At 42.9% G+C, this 16,353-nt stretch overlaps 1 protein-coding gene across 11 annotated transcripts in view; it reads left to right on the top strand.

Moving 5' to 3' along the window:
* Positions 1 to 16,353, top strand: part of KLHL31 (kelch like family member 31) — a 131,146-nt gene that overhangs the window by 37,612 nt on the left and 77,181 nt on the right. For 9 of the 11 annotated variants that reach the window (XR_006717283.1, XR_006717278.1, XR_006717276.1 and 6 more), the window contains one exon: positions 7,654 to 7,759. The gene's annotated coding sequence lies outside the window, so the exon portion shown is untranslated. Of the gene's footprint in view, positions 1 to 7,653; positions 7,760 to 12,113; positions 12,169 to 16,353 lie in introns of those variants that run through there. The other 2 variants (XR_006717284.1, XR_006717279.1) reach the window with 2 other exon arrangements.

Genomic DNA, 16,353 nt, shown 5'->3' with positions numbered 1-16,353 from the left:
CAGTCCCTGCAGCTGTTTCCACTTCTCCACTTTCTCTCCAGCTGCTTTTGGGGTGTGGTGCTTTTCCCGTACTCTCCTCCCATCTCTGTCCTCTCTCTGCAAGCAAAAACAGTTCCCTGCCCTCTGTGGCTTCTGTCTCCCCCAGTTCACCTCTCTGCACCACGTACCTGCTGAGTTCTGTGGTTCAGGTTGTGCAGATTGTTGTGTTAATCCTCAAATCAATTTTCTAGGTGTGCAGCATGGTTTAGTGTTGACCTGGCTGTATTTCATGGACGCGAGACACAAAAAAAACTTCCATGCTGTTTTGCCATCTTGGCTCCTGTCCCCACATCAAAAGTGTCTTTAAAGGTGGGGCGCCCTGGTGGCTTGGTCGGTTAAGCATCTGACTTCAGCTCAGGTCATGATCTCGGAGTTCATAAGTTCAAGCCCGGCATTGGGCTGTCCACCATCAGCACAGCGCCCACTTTGGATCCTCTCCCCGGCCCCACCTCTCTCGCCTTCCCTCTCTCAAAAATAAATAAACATTTTAAAAAAATGTCTTAAAGGAATCTCAGAAGAATGTAGAACAACTTCTGAGGAAAATAATGGATGGCTTGGATGAAAACGCTCATCCCAAGAGGTGATATGATAGATGAAAAGTAGGGGGAGAAATGCTTGAAAATTTAAGCCACGTGAATAAAACAGGCCATACAGGATAAAGGGGGCCCATTGAAATCTCTGACTGAAACCGTGCTGGAGATGATCCACTTGCCTGCTCCATTTAGAGATGGCCACGTGGATGATGGCAGCTTGTAGAAAAAAGAGAACTGGACATGGCTGCCTAAATGGTCAGCCACAAGTCAATTTGAAGAAACTCATTGATGCCGCTAACTTAAATGTTTCCTTAGAAGATTTCAAGGAGAGAAACAAGGAATTTTAAAAGTTTTTAAAATAATATTGGGGTGCCTAGGTGGCTCAGTCTGTTAAGTGTCTGACTCTTGGTTTCAGCTCAGGTCATGATCTTGAGGTTTCATGGGTTCAAGCCCTGCATCGGGCTCTATGCTGACAGTATAGCACTTGCTCTCTCTCTGCCCCTCCCCCACTTGCACTGTCTCTGTCTCTCTCAAAAAATAAATACTTAAAAAAATTTTAAATTAAAAAAATTATAAAATTAAAAAAAGTTTTTGAATAAAATCAAATGAAGAGCTTACAGGTCACAAAAAGTTTCTAATCCAAACAACCATCTTTAGTGGCTGAAAATTCACAGCCTGATGGGGAGATTTAAGAGCTTCCATGAAACATCAAATACTGCCTGAACTGTGTCAAGAACATATTATGAAACTTTGCAGAAAACCAGTCGAGGAGGTAATTTACCTTAGAAGTTGAGAAGAAAAAAAAAAAACTTGTTAAAATGTAGGAAAGCATCAGCACTATAAACTGGAAACACAGCTCCCACCCAGAAGATGGCTGGAGACCTGGGGGAAGAATGGCAGTGCACAGCTTCCTTCTTTGCAAGCTGGACTGATTATCTCCTATGGGAAAAGAAGCTCAAGAAGGTTGGTTGCCAACTGAGAGAAAGCTCAACAAGCCAGGACCAGGAAATGGCCAAACACCCAAAAGTTGGCTGAAGCACAGTTTAAATTCTAGTTTTCCCAAGGGGTCTTATGCGGGGCTGGTTAATGTCCACACCCACACCCAAATGTCTGGATCCTGTATGTATGTTCTGTTCCATGGCAAAAGGGGCTTACAGATGTAATTAAGGCTATGACTCATGAGGTGAGGAGACGAGCCTGGATTAACCAAGTGGATCCAGTCTAATGGCTTGAGACCTTAAAATGGGACTCCACTTCCAGCTGGAGTCAGAGATGCAGCAGCAGAGAAAGGAGCTTCCAAGTGTGAGAAGGATTGACTGCACTATTGCTGCCACTGAGGCATAGGTGTCCGCGTGCAGAGATTGAAGAGAAGCCTCTAGAAGCTACAGCCAGCCCCCAGCTGTCAGTTAGCGAGGAGATGAGGACCTCAGTCCTACAGCTGCGAAGCACTGGATTTTGCCAATAACAACCAGAATGAGCCTGGAATGAGCCTCTCCAGAAGAATGTGTCCTGTCGACACCTTGATGACAGCCTGTGAAACCTGGAGCTGAGAAACCAGCAAGCTAACCCACACTTGCAACCTGCAGAATAAAAGGCAATAAATGTGTGTTGCTTTAAGGCACTGAGTTGGGGTGATTTGTCCAGCAACAGTAGAAAACTAAAGCCCCTGTTATTCAACAAGCAGCCCTGGGCACAGGCCCAAGAGAATTGGGGCATCCCCTGGGTCATCAGGTCCTCAGGGGAAAGGGAGGGTTAAGCTGTGATGTCTCTGGAATCCAGGGTCACGTGCTGGTCTGATTCAACTTTCAAAGCCCCCAATCTCTGTGTATCCACAACAACCGAGTGATTTTCCTGCATCCTCTCTCTTTAAAAGTCATTTTGAAGGATGCCTGGGTGGCTCAGTTGGTTAAGCGTCTGACTTCAGTTCAGGTCATGATCTCACATTTCGTGAGTTTGAGCCCCACATAGGACTCTGCGCTGTGCCACAGAGCCTACTTCGTACCCTCTCTCTCCCTCTGTCTCTGCCTCCACCCTGCTCATGCTCTTCTCTCTCTCAAAAATAAATAAACAGTAAAAAAAATAAAGACTTTAGAAGTCATTTTGATACATCTCTTTTTAGTTCAACTACTATTACTTAATTGATGAAACATGTGCTGTTAGTAAGGTCTGATAGAATGATAATTCCTAAGGTAGTGTTTTTCTAATACAGATGGTTGTTCTATAATTCTTGTACGTACGTCGTTTCCACTTCAGTAGACCCTGTAGAATATTGATGATATATTGCATTTTGCTTCAAGAAAAAGGTCCATTATTACTTAAATTATCATTGAACCTTGACATGACCAAATGGAGACATTTAGAAGAGTAAAGACCATTTCTATACCCTCTGAGCTGCTACTAGAAATCAGTAAAAGTCCCCAGGCCCCTGGGTGGCTCAGTCGGTTAAGCGTCTGACTCTTGATTTCAGCGCAGGTCATGATCTCACGGTTTGAGAGTTTGATCCCTGAGCTGGGCTCTGTGTTGGCGGTGTGGAGCCTGCTTGGGATTCTCTCTCCTTCTCTTTCTCTTTCTCTCTTTCTCTCTGCCCTTCCCTCACATATGTGTATGCTCTTTCTCTTTCAAAGTAAATAAATCAACATTAAAATTTTTTAGAAATCGGTAAAAGTATTACCTCAAAATGTTTTGACTGGTATTTAAAACAACACATACACACAGCCCCAAATGGCAGCATCATCCCTAGCTGAACTTAGTAATATTTTTATTATTAATTCATAGATTAGAGGATTTGATATTTTGTAGCCATTTCTTATTTTTTGATTTCTTTTTAACTTTATTTCATTTTTGATATTCCTTACTGTTCAAATATTTCTGAATTTTATGCAGTCGAAGTAAGTTTTTCCTTTTATGAAAAACATAAAGATCCTTCTTGGGCATTTATTACATCTAGCAACCTGCTGGGTACTGGAGACCCAAGATGGCTGGCCCTGTGTCACTCTCCCCGGGGGGTGGGGAGACAAGGGGAAGAGGTGGAGGGGACAGACATGTAAACGAATTATTGTTGTATGACGCAGTACGTGTAATTACAGGGGCAGGTGGGCAGCCTCACGGGATTGCTGCAGGAGTGGCAGATTCTATCTGGAGGGGTTAAAGCAAGAGGGGCAAACTTGGAGCTGAATTTTTAAAAAGATTTAGAAATTTAGTGTCACTGTGGGTTATGTACTATGTGCAAACAGCATTAGCAAGTCTGTGCTCTTGCCTGTCTTGAATTTTGCCAAGAAATTTAGCAAGGGTTGTCCCCAGAAAGCCTCTTCTATGGTCCTTGGAAAGTAGTCTAAAGTGTGAGTCGGAAGCCTGGAATTTTATACCCAGATCTTGCATTTGCTAAACAAATGGTTTGGGTCTCAGTTTTTGTAAAAATGGCAATTGATCATAATCATCCTGCTTCCTTCATAGGAAAATTAGTAAAGATTGAATTAGAGCATGTATGTGCAAACACCACGGCACTCTACAAATTAACTGAGGTCGCGACATTCCTGTTCTGAGTTGCCCAGGGCCAATGTTAATTACTACTACATATTAAAAGGACAGATTAAGCAGACTAATAAAAATGTTTGATGCCTTAAAGTTTCGTAGCACCTCTCCTCTGAAGCTGGGCACCCCTGTTCCCTCCTTAGGCCTTCCAGGGTCTTTCCAGGATAACCATGGCCTGTGTCATTACCCCACACTTGTGGAAGAATGGGGAGGATCAGGTAGAAGGCCCAAGATCGACAGGCAGAGTGAGGACTGGAGCTCCGGCCCTTGCCTTCAGACCATTTCCTGGTACACAGAGTGCACAGAGCGCCAGGCAGGAATGACCATGGTGCTTTCTCAAACTATTTCATTTTTTAAGTTTTTTTTTTTTTTTTTTTTTTTCAACGTTTATTTATTTTTGGGACAGAGAGAGACAGAGCATGAACGGGGGAGGGGCAGAGAGAGAGGGAGACACAGAATCTGAAACAGGCTCCAGGCTCTGAGCGGTCAGCACAGAGCCCGACGCGGGGCTCGAACTCACGGACCGCGAGATCGTGACCTGGCTGAAGTCGGATGCTTAACCGACTGCGCCACCCAGGCGCCCCACTATTTCATTTTTTAAAAATAAGTGTTTTTTCTTTTAAGTTTATTTATTTATTTTAAGAAAGAGAGAGAGCACATGAGTTTGGTAGGGGCAGAGAGAGAGAGAGAATCCCAAGCAGGCTCCACACTATTAGTGTGGAGCCTGATGGGGGGCTCAAACTCATAAACTACGAGATCATGACCTGAGCCAAAATCAAGAGTCAGACACTTAAAAGACTGAGCTACCCAGGTGCCCCTCTCACAAAGTATTTCAATAGTCGCCCAGAACAGATAAAGATGTATTTGTTCTAATTACAGATGTTCAACAGTAAGGCTCATTCTCTTCAATATTCAACTGGAATTAAAAACAAACAAACAAACAGGAGCGTCTGGGTGAGTCAGTCCTTTAAGCATCAGGTTCTTGGTTTCGTCTCAGGTCATGATCTCATGGAACATGAGCCCTCAGTGGGGGCTGTCAAGACATAGCCCTCTTGAGATTCTGTCTGTCTGTCTGTCTGTCTGTCTCTCTCTCTCTGTCCCCCTCAACTCATGCTCTCTCTCTCTCTCTCAAATGAACATTTAGAAAACAAACAAACAAAGCATGCCTTTAAAATGTAAAAGGAGGGGTGCCTGGGTGGCTCAGTCGTTTGAGTGTCTGACTTTGGCTCAAGTCATGATCTCATGGTTCATGGGTTCGAGCCCTATGTCACAGTCTGTGCTGACAGCTCAGAGCCAGCAGCCTGCTTCGACAGCCAACAGCCTGTCTGTCTCCCTCTCTTTGCCCCTCCCCTGCTTGCGCTTTGTCTCTCTCTGTCTCTCAAAAATAAATAGATGTCAACAAAATTTTTTTAATTAAAAAAACAGTTTTTAATGTAAAAGGAGAAAGCACTATGTGACTACCTCTCCTTGTCCGCCAGGCTCCACCCATTGCAGGCAAGGAATATGCCTCCCCATCTCCACCTGTGGAAATTTACCCCAACCCTAAGCTCAGCTGCAATGCCACTCCCTGATCCCAGCTGCCAGAAACATTTCCCTCTCTTGAAATCCCAGGGCTTAGACTAGTGGGTGAGAACCCAGGCTCCCCAGGCAGTCTGTGTCTGAATCCCAGACCAAGTACTTACTAGCAGCCTCTCTACCTGTGGTCCCTTACCTGCAAGTGCATGATGATGCTAAAAAACAAACAAACAGCAACAACAACAAAATCATGGGCATTACAGGTTTATTAAAAAGATTAATAAGAGGGGCACCTGGGTGGCTCATTCAGTAAGCGTCTGACTCTTGATTTAGGCTCAGGTCATGATCTCACAGTTAGTCGGTTCAGGCCTGAGTCAGGCTCCATGATGACAGCATGGAGTCTGCTTGGGACTCTCTCTCTCCCCTATCTCTCTGCCCCTCCCCACATGCTCTCTCTCTCTCTCTCTCTCTCGATTGTCCTCTCTCTCTCTCTCAAAATCAATAAATAAACATTTAAAAAAAATAATAAGATAATGTGTGTAGAACACACTTAATGACACATGACAATACACAATAAATATTAGCTGTCAAATTTTCACCTATTCGTTTTCAGGTTTTTCCTGTGCGCTAGGTAGCCAGTTCTCTGGGGATAGGAACTGCTGTCATGACACCCCTTGCCGAGTTAACACAACATCCCAGCTCTGCTGTTTATGAACTCTGTAGGCTGGGCCTGTCATTTAATTTCTGTGTCTCTGTCCCTCATCTGTAAAATGGGGATAAGATGAAACTTAAAGGCAATAATGTATGTATACTTTAGCCATTATTTGGTGTTTAAGAGTCTATATTAAAATTACATTAAAGAGTTAAGGCTCTGATACCACAGTGTTTCTCTGACTGTATTTTTCTGACCTATACAGTTGAAATTACAGATCAAAATTTGGAGAGAGAGACAGAGAGAGAAAATGCAGTGTGAGGATGTTCAGGGCTGGGAAAATAGCTGCAGGCAGTCTTATGAGATATACTCTCCACAAGAGACAGGAACCCCTCAACTCTGCTCTTACAAGAGGGCCACCACCTCCTCCCTGATGAAAGTGCGAAGGAGGAGGAGATGGGAAAAGCAGAGCAAGGAGGGGAAAGGCAAGGGAACACAGGAGATGAACAGGAGTGGCAGCAGAGGAAAAGAGAAGGGAGAAGAGAGGAAGGCAGAGACAGGAAAGGACAAGGGAACAAAAGAGATTTGGGAATAAGGAAGCCCTAACCTAGTGGCTGCCAGTTGGAGTGATCCAGCGCCTGGAGGTGTGGAAATTTAAGGGGGTGGTTGTATGTCCCAACAGTTGAAGTTTGGATATGGTGGATATCATGGAACTGTGGATGGTCCCACAACTAGATAGCCCCACATCCTGCTTAACCATTGAATTAATTCACGTAGGTGACAAAGTCAGGACCCCAGGCTATTTCCCACATTCACACAGTGTTTTCTCTGGGTTTTGATATAGGCTGAATATCCCCGCAACGCCACTAAATTGGAGGGAAAATTATATGTTGCTTTGTTGACAATTTTTTTTAATCAGGGGGAGCTTATATGCTGTTTTGCTAATAACTTTACTTAGATTACTCACCACTGGAAAAATCTCATCTCCTGAGGTAAGGCTACTCTCAATAGGTGACTCACACCACACCCTGTATCAGCACATACTCACATTTGCAGATTCCACATATGGGTGCAAACATTTGACTACATCATTATGACTTTGCTATAATTGGTCCTGAGCTATAAGTATCATACTATTTACTTTCCATTTACTTTCCTTTTGTTCTTTCTTTATGGTTCATTTGGGCATAACATTGATTTTCAATTATGTGTATAAATAGATTAGGTTATCTAGGAAAGTCATTTTAGAATAGTCAAAAGAATTTTAATAAAAATTTTTTTGTGGGCAGGGGGTTTTGGGGATGATGGGATTAAACTCCTATCCTAGAAGCAACCCTGACCCATCCTTTCCCTAATCCATTTCTCTCTTGACCACTTCAACAGTAGGAGATGCTGGCCTATAGGAGCCCTCCCAAAAGAGGCACTGGACTCTGGCCCTCTCTTGCCTGGATCTCTGATATCTCATCCCAGATGTGTGCTGTGTAGGGAGGTAAGTAGACCTGCAGTCAATCACTGGCACTAATTTTATTGTATAATAACATGATACGAAAACAAAACATTTCATTTTGAAAATGTTGTGATATTTCTGGTTAGTGGGTCTAGTTGGAGAAAATGTGACTGCTTAAAAATGGTGCCCCTGTGGCCTAGATCACTCAAAGATCAAGAGGCCTCTGTAACATCAACAATCACAGATACTCCAGAGCTGTACTTCAGGGGCTCATTCCATCCCCTTCCTGCAGAGATGATCCTACAACCTTGGGCAAACACATAGATCCAAAATTTCCATTAGCTGAAAAGGCCATAAAAACCATGCTTTTCAGTGAGGAAAACACGCCAAGGTTCAGATCCAGGATGGGAATATTTCCCAGGGAGAAAGCCAACAGAATAATGGTTAAGGAAAAGACTTTGCATCCAGACCACCTGGGTTCATAATCTTAGCCCTGGTGCTCATCCGCCCCGTGACCTCTGGTGACTTCTACTCATCGCTGCCATCAATTGGTTTGTTTGCTGTAAAGGGAGGAGAGAAATAACACCTGCCCAATAGGGTCCTTGTAAGAATAAAAATGGTATCTGCTGTCAAGCATCTGAAGAAGAGTTTGGCACACAGGAATCAATAAATGTTAGCTCTTAGAATTCTTCTGCCTGGGAAATTTCCTTCCTTTGACTCTAGCAATGCTTACGTGCGATTCTGCTCTACCAGGTACGTGGTGTTCTTTATGACCATGTCATCAAGTACAGATCAAATTAGAGGGGAAAGCTCTAAAGGAAAACAAAGACACCAGAGAATTCCTCTTTGACAGGCGTAGACTAAGACAAAAGGAGTTATGTGACCGCTAGCCATATATTCAGAAGAGTTTAGACAATACAGTGCTTTGTTATATTTCATGAGTTCATAGGACCCAAAGAAGCTAATACAGTAGAACAATAGCTGACATATCAGGTTTTTCAGTCATACTATCAGTTGCTGACAGGTTGCCAAACTGCCTTTGGCCTGGCTCTGAATCCACATCAGGCAAAGTATTAAAATGATCATTTCCATTTAACTTTGAAAGTCCCGGGTTATCTGAAAGATAAATCAAAATCAAATGTGGCCTGTGCATCTGATGGCAGAATTACTGAGCAGACTCCGTTACTGAGGTATCTAGACAGTGAGGAGGACGTTTAACAAGAGGAGAGGGGAACACTCTATGAAATTTATTTGAATTATTCTGTGTCAGCCCATAGTTGGTATCTTAGTTTCCTAGGACTGCCACAAATTACCACAGACTGAGTAACTTAAAACAATAGCTGTTTGTGCTTTCATGGTTCTGGAGGCTTAGAAGTCCAAAATCAAAGTGCCAGCAAGGTTCTGGAGGCCTGAGAGCGAGTCTGTGCCATGCTTCTCCCCTAGCTCCTGAAAGTTATCAGCCATCTCTGATATTTCTTGCCTTGTGGCTACCTCATTCCCATCTTTGCTTCCATTGTCATGTGGCCTCCTTCTCCCTGCACATCTCTGTCTTTACATGGCATTCTCCTCTGTGTGTGTGTCTGTGTCCAGATTTCTGTCACCTTATGAAAATACCAGTCATATTAGATTAGGATCTACCCTAATGACTTCACCTTAACTTGATTACATCTGCAAAGACCCTATTTCCAAATAAGGTGACATTCACAGGCCCCAAGGGCGAAATTAGCATTTCCCTATATCTTTTGGGAAGACACTAGCCAAGCAATAACAGGTGACGGAAGTTGCTAATTGCTGAAGACAATTTAGTGTTTATCAGGTTCTGCCCTGCATCTGAGCATTTTCATTCCTTAGATAAGGAGGGCAAACATGTCTAACCTTTGGACTTGATTTTGGCCAGGATCAGTCTCTTCTAGTAGTTTCTCACTCAAGTTCTGCGTTTGGTATTTTCCTGCGTTTTGAAAGAAACTGCATTTGCCTCATCTTTGAATACATTAACTCTCTATTTGGATAAGCAGTGCCAAAGAAGGCCAAATTAGATGGTCATTGTTGCCAGTGAAATGGGAGAAAGAAAGAGTAGTGGCCGCGTAAGAGACACTACTCAAGTCTTACCAGAGGCCGTCTGTATATGAAGAACTTCACTAGATGGGAGGAAAAAGTAGCAAACAGGATCTCGGTCCTTAAAATAAAAAACCCGCAATAACACGTTCCAGCCGCTTCTGTATCTTAAAAGCAGACAGGAAGTTTGGTTTGAGGCTATTAGCTTCCAGAGTTACAAATGGAAGCTAGAAGGTAAATGACAGGGACACACAGGTAAAATGGTTCCTCCTACCCCCCATCCTTTAGGAAAAAAAACAATTAGAATTTAAAAATTGCTCATGGAGAGTATAAAATGTATATATCTGTTTGTCTGTTCATTTCTATCGTGGATCAGCAGCGGTGGTCCACATGCCAAATCTGATTGCTGCCTGTTTTGTCAATAAAGTTTTACTGGAACACAGCCATACCTATTTGTCTTACTGTCTATCACAGATTCCCACCACAGCGGCAGAAATGAATATTGCCAGCAAGGCCTAAAGTATTTACCACTGGTCTTAAAAGAAAAAGGTTGCCAACTCTTTATTTAGGTTTAGGGATTAGGAACTAAAGAATACCTTAAGACACCAAGCAAGAATGGATTACACATGGGTTACAAGTAGTAACTTGCAAGCAGATCTCTTGGTATTACCATTTATTTGACAAGCCTATGAATTTAGTGGTAAAAGCTTGGCATTAGTGCCTATTAGTACAAGCCAAGTAGGATTTAAACAACAAACCCTGAGTAATCCTAAGAATGGAGATCCCCAAAGTCAGTATTATTAACAGTCAGAATCCTAGACCTGGGGCGCCTGGGTGGCTCAGGCAGTTAAACATCTAACTTCAGCTCAGGTCACGATCTCATGGTTCGTGGGTTTGAGCCCCGTGTTGGGCTCTGTGCTGACAGCTCAGAGCCTGGAGCTTGCTTCAGATTCTGTGTCTCCCTCTCTGCCCCTTCCTTGCTTGCTCTCTATCTCTCTCTCTCAAAAATAAATAAACATTTTTTTTTAATTAAAAAAAAAAGAAAGAATCCTAGACCTGATGGTAAAGGAGAATGAATCCCAGTCTAGTATAGCCTTCTAGGGCTCAGAGTAGGGTGTAAAAATCTTCTTCTTCTACTTGTGTGTAACTACATTGTGGTGTTGGGATGAAATCTAGCACAACTTCTCCCTGCTATTGTTATTCTTGTACTTTGTCTCTTTTTTTGCCTGGGTCACCAAACCATGGGAGGGTATGCCCAAATAGTGCTGGAGACCCCACACCCTTCGCAGGGTTCTCCCAGAGCACCCCATACACCAGTGCTCTATAAAAAGCAACTGCCACTTTATCCCAGGGACTGAGGTTTCTCTCTAGGCCCCGGCACCCCTTCCTCAGGCCTGCTGCTTTGATCTGGTGCACCCACATTCTCAATCCAAACTGTGCCTCTCTGGCCGGCCCCTATGGATGAATGCCTCGGCCCAACTGTCTGCCCAGCTTCCCATCAGATCATCTTTGAATCCAGGCCTGCTGCACAAGTGCCAGACCTGATCTCTCCCAGTCTGCTCTGATCTCATCGTTTTTCCCCTAAGGGCACAATGTCCAATCCCTGCCACTAAGCCACGGGGACTTCTGCGTAACATGTTGGCTGGTCCCTTTTTGCTGAATCTGTTTTTCCATGACAGTTTCTGGGCTAACTTGTCTTAGAACATACCAGGACTTGAAAGGTCTGCTAATCCCTTATGTCCTAAGAGAATAAATTAGTATATCTGTAACTATCTATCTATCTATCTATCACATATTAGAATATATAGTGTGTATATATACATATATAAATTGTGTGTATGTGTGTGTGTGTGTATATATATACATATATATAAACATACACACACACACACACACACACACACACATATATGACACTTAGAAGTGTGTCTGACTAGGGAAAACATCTAATATATGTTATTATCTTATCAAGGTCTGAGCCAGCAGTGATAGTTTCTTCAGCGCTACATGTTATTCAGAAAGCTTCTGGAACCAAGCATTTACTTCTAAGAACAATATTCATCTTTAGGATGCTGAAACTCTAGTCATATCCAGTATCTCTTTTTACTATTTCTCAAGTCCTGTTTTCAGTTGGAGAAGAAAGACTTGTAAAATCTGCCTTTAAGTACAATGAGAAGGCAAAAATGCCTGTACTTATCTTTCTCATTTTTAAGCCACTGAAACTCATTTTGGCCAATAGATGGGTGATCCTTGAACCCTCACAAGCTTTGTCTAAAACAGAAGCATTTTTTTTCTGATCTTCCTAACAGAATGTCTTTTATACTTTTCCCCCAAAAACCAGCACGGAAAGAACCACTAAGAGCAAGAGGCAGTCTACTAATCCAGTAGAAGTCCACTGGGGCCATCTATCTGTATGTCTTGTTAAATTATCCATGTTTATGATGTGCTAAGTGTTTACTGTTCATTTCTTGAGCTCCAGGTCCCTCATGACTGGCTCCTTGCACTTTGAGCTCTTCCACCAGCTGGTCTTAGGAGACAAAACTGCAGGAAGACATGTGACAGAAATCAGGAAGCAAAGGTGCTGCTTCCCCAGCACGAGCCAGAGTGGAAACAGGCCCATTTCAAAGATTGTTTGGGACAAAGCCCTGTGGTACTGTTTCTAATACTACATGTCTGGTGTCTGTTCCAGAAGTAGCAAAGTAGGATAGATAATAACTAATGGGCCTATAGGGACCAGACCTTATTGGTGGCCACTGGGAAATTTCAGACAGTGGGCACGGTTCCAGATGTGAGATAATCTGTTATCTTTAGACTCATTTAGAATCACTGGAGTTGGAGCTGAGCCCATACTGGCTTGCAGGGAAAGGACCTCCCAAGGACATTTTGTCCAATGCAAAGCCCAGAAGATTCCTTATATCTTGTACGTGTTTTATTGTTGCCCTTATCACACAGCATCATAGATATTTGTATTCCCCATTTAAACTCTAACCTCCTTAAGGGCTTTGATCATATAATATTCATGTTTAAGTTCCCAGTGACCACTGATCAATCAATTAATTCATCAATCAATCAAATTTAACTTTAGGTTTAAAAAGAACACTGTGTTTACACCCTTCAATTTAGACCAAACAGTTGAGATACTAATGAGGCTTTAGGGACTCCTCCAGCGTGGATAAAAAGTGGTATCTTCCTCTCCTCTGCTTCTTTCTCTGGGATCATTCACAAATGGACTGGAAATATTGGTCCCACTCTTGCCTTAAAGCTAAAAGGCTCCCGGGGCTCTGTGTGGCTCAGTCGGTTAAGCGTACAATTTCAGCTCAGGTCATAATCTCACAGTTCATGGGTTCGAGCCTCACGTCAGGCTGTGTGCTGACAGCTCAGAGCCTGGAGCCTGCTTCAGATTCTGTGTCTTCCCCTGTCTCTGCTCTGTGTCTACCTCCCCTGCTCACACACACTCTCTCTCTCTCTCTCAAAAATAAATAAACATTAAAAAAAATTAAAAAAAACAACTATAATGCTCTGGATGTGTGGCCCTCGAAGAACACCTGGGACTAATGAAAGTTCTCCCACCCATCTGCCAGGTGGCATCAACTCCCTCCAAGCCTAGATGCAGGAGTTCACCCAAATGCTTGTTGTACTTGATTGCAGCATCCTCTCCTAGGAGGGCAGATAATTGCTTCCATATTCTGTGTCTCTGAATGTCCTTTCTTTATCTCATCTGACGAAAGATCATCTCTTGTCCTTTTGGTGCTGACAGTATTCACCATCCTAGTACTCCCAGGGTTTCCCTGACCAAACACTCTGGAAGTGTGCATGACTCATCAAGTCCCATCTTCTGGATGTTACAGTGGCATAAGTAGTACAGTAGGGTCACAGCCGTAGCAATAGAGGTGACCAACCTGGCATTTTACCTGAGAACAAAGACCACTGCAAGTTCTTTCCATTCTTTATCCCCCTGAATATTTATGTTGTTAATTCTTTGCATGAATCTACATTTGCCTTTCTGTTCCTTTATCTTAATCCTTCACTCTAGATCAGTTTGGATTCAATGACCTTTATGGAGCTATTTACAACCTACTGGTTTATCATCTGAGTCTGACCTTCTGGACCCTGGCTTCTGGTCAAATATTTAATACAAAACGAAGACTATTTATTTATTTATTTATTTTAATGTTTATTTATTTTTGAGAGAGACAGAGAGAGACAGAGCATGAGCGAAGGAAGGGCAGAGAGCGAGGGAGACACAGAATCCAAAGCAAGTTCCAGGCTCTGAACTGTCAGCATAGAGCCCGGTGTGGGGCTTGAGCTCATGAACCACGAGATTATGACTGAGCCAAAGTTGGATGTTTAACCGATTGAGCCACCTGAGCACCCTCAAAATAAAGACTTTTTAAACTTCCAAAGGATAAGTATCAGAACAGCACCAACCCTTACAAGTCACCATGTGTCTGAGAAATAACTATTTGGATGTTAAAAGGCTAACAGAAATACCTGACATCCACATCCCCCTGGTTGAACTGACTACAAGAAAGGGGTGGAAAATAGAGAAGGGGATGGAAGGGAAGGAATTATGAGGTATGTTGGCTCAATGCCATGTGCCTATGGGGGAAACAAATTCTTTGACACCTCCAACAATGACTCCCAACCCTTTTGGAATTCTGGCATCCTATCATTATCTACTTGACCATCTAGTGTTGATGTGACAACTTCCAATCCTGCACTTGCATGAAAATTAAATGAAATTCACTTAATGTTTTTATTTATTTTTTTTTTCAACGTTTATTTATTTTTGGGACAGAGAGAGACAGAGCATGAACGGGGGAGGGGCAGAGAGAGAGGGAGACACAGAATCCGAAACAGGCTCCAGGCTCTGAGCCATCAGCCCAGAGCCCGACGCGGGGCTCGAACACACGGACCGCGAGATCGTGACCTGGCTGAAGTCGGACGCTTAACCGACTGCGCCACCCAGGCGCCCCCACTTAATGTTTTTAAATGAATGTGAATTAACAAGAATTTTATTGCAGGCATTTTGCAGCATCCCTTGTAACAACTTGTATATAATACATTGGCTAAGAGGAACACCACTTTTTAAAACAAAATGGTGCAGTCATATACTCGTTACAGCCCTGGAGTCATGTCAGGTGAGCCTTGCCACATCCATCCTGGAAAATAGCAGGAGCAGTTGGCACCTCACTCAGGGAGACAGTGCAAGAGTGAAAGGGTTCCCAGGGGGTCCAGGCACACTTCCTACAAATGAACTCCAGGACATAACCTCAAAGTCTTCCAGTGGACCCTCCTTTACTTGAGCTACTTTCAGTCATTTTCAGTCCTTACAAAATAAATAATCCTTGCCTAGATCATGCTGAATTGGCACATAGAAAAAGGATACGTGAATACCAGTAAAAAAAACTTGGCAGGCCCAGGCCCTGCCTCCATCTGACCTTCAGGGCACAGTGCCATGTGGGGGGTAGAAGGGTGACAGAGAGGTGGCCTAAGCATCTGGAGTTGCTGATGTGCTGCCCAGCTTTGCTACAACCAGATCTTGCACTCACCTACCCAACAGAGCCATCTATCCGTATATGAAGATGTTTAACTCTACCAAAAGGGGGCACTTTGCTTGGCTCCTTTGACTGGTATCTTTGGATAGAGCAAGAGGAAAAGAGACAGTAAACAACATGGAAAGGAAAAATAAAAGTTGGAGAGACTTGTGGCCAATATATTCCCACCCAAACATGCACACCCCATTCTACAGAGCACATAAAAGACCCTAGAATTAGGAAAAGACTGTTCCATGAGAATAATACTCACGGGGCTTTTCAACAAAATGTTTTTGCCCTATAGACCTACAGAGCGGTCTGGCTAACTCATTTCTACTATAAAACACGCTCCAATTTTCTCTGGCCTTAACAGAGAAATATGAAACTTGAAAAATTTTTATTTCCCCAGCTTCTTGCAAAGCCCTACCTCCCAAGTTATTGTGGTAACTTCCTGACTTCCACCCCCGTGTACCCACAACTGCTTTATTTCCCTCAGGCCTACGGCCTGGTCAACACATATCAGTCAGTTTCCCAAGGCTCTGCTTTCTGCCATGTGACCATGGTTGGTACTAGTTCACACAGGAAGTGTCCCCAATTTCAATGGAGATTTCTTCAACAGTAAGTGTTAGCAAGAATGTGGAGAAAAAGGAACATTCATGCACTGTTGGTGGAAATGCAAACTGTGCAGCTACTATGGAAAACATAGTTTCCTCAAAAAGTTAAAAATAGAACTACCCTACAATTCAGTAATTACACTATTGGGCACTTACCCAAAAAATACAAAAACACTAGCTCAAAGGGATATGCACCCCTATGTTTATAGCAGTATTATCTACAAGAGCCAAATTATGGAAGCAGCCCAAGTATCCATCAATAGGTGAACAATAGGTGAATGGATAAGCAAGATGTGGTGTATATATATATATATATATATATATATATATATATATACCACCATATATATACATATACATATATATATATATATATATATATATATATATATATATATATGATGGCATATCATTCAGCCATAAAAAAGGA

This window comes from Leopardus geoffroyi, chromosome B2, assembly GCF_018350155.1.
Source record: "Leopardus geoffroyi isolate Oge1 chromosome B2, O.geoffroyi_Oge1_pat1.0, whole genome shotgun sequence".
In the NCBI taxonomy this organism is placed as follows: domain Eukaryota; kingdom Metazoa; phylum Chordata; class Mammalia; order Carnivora; family Felidae; genus Leopardus; species Leopardus geoffroyi.
The sequence above is the reverse complement of the archived record's forward strand: the minus strand, read 5'-3'. Positions and strand labels throughout refer to the sequence as shown.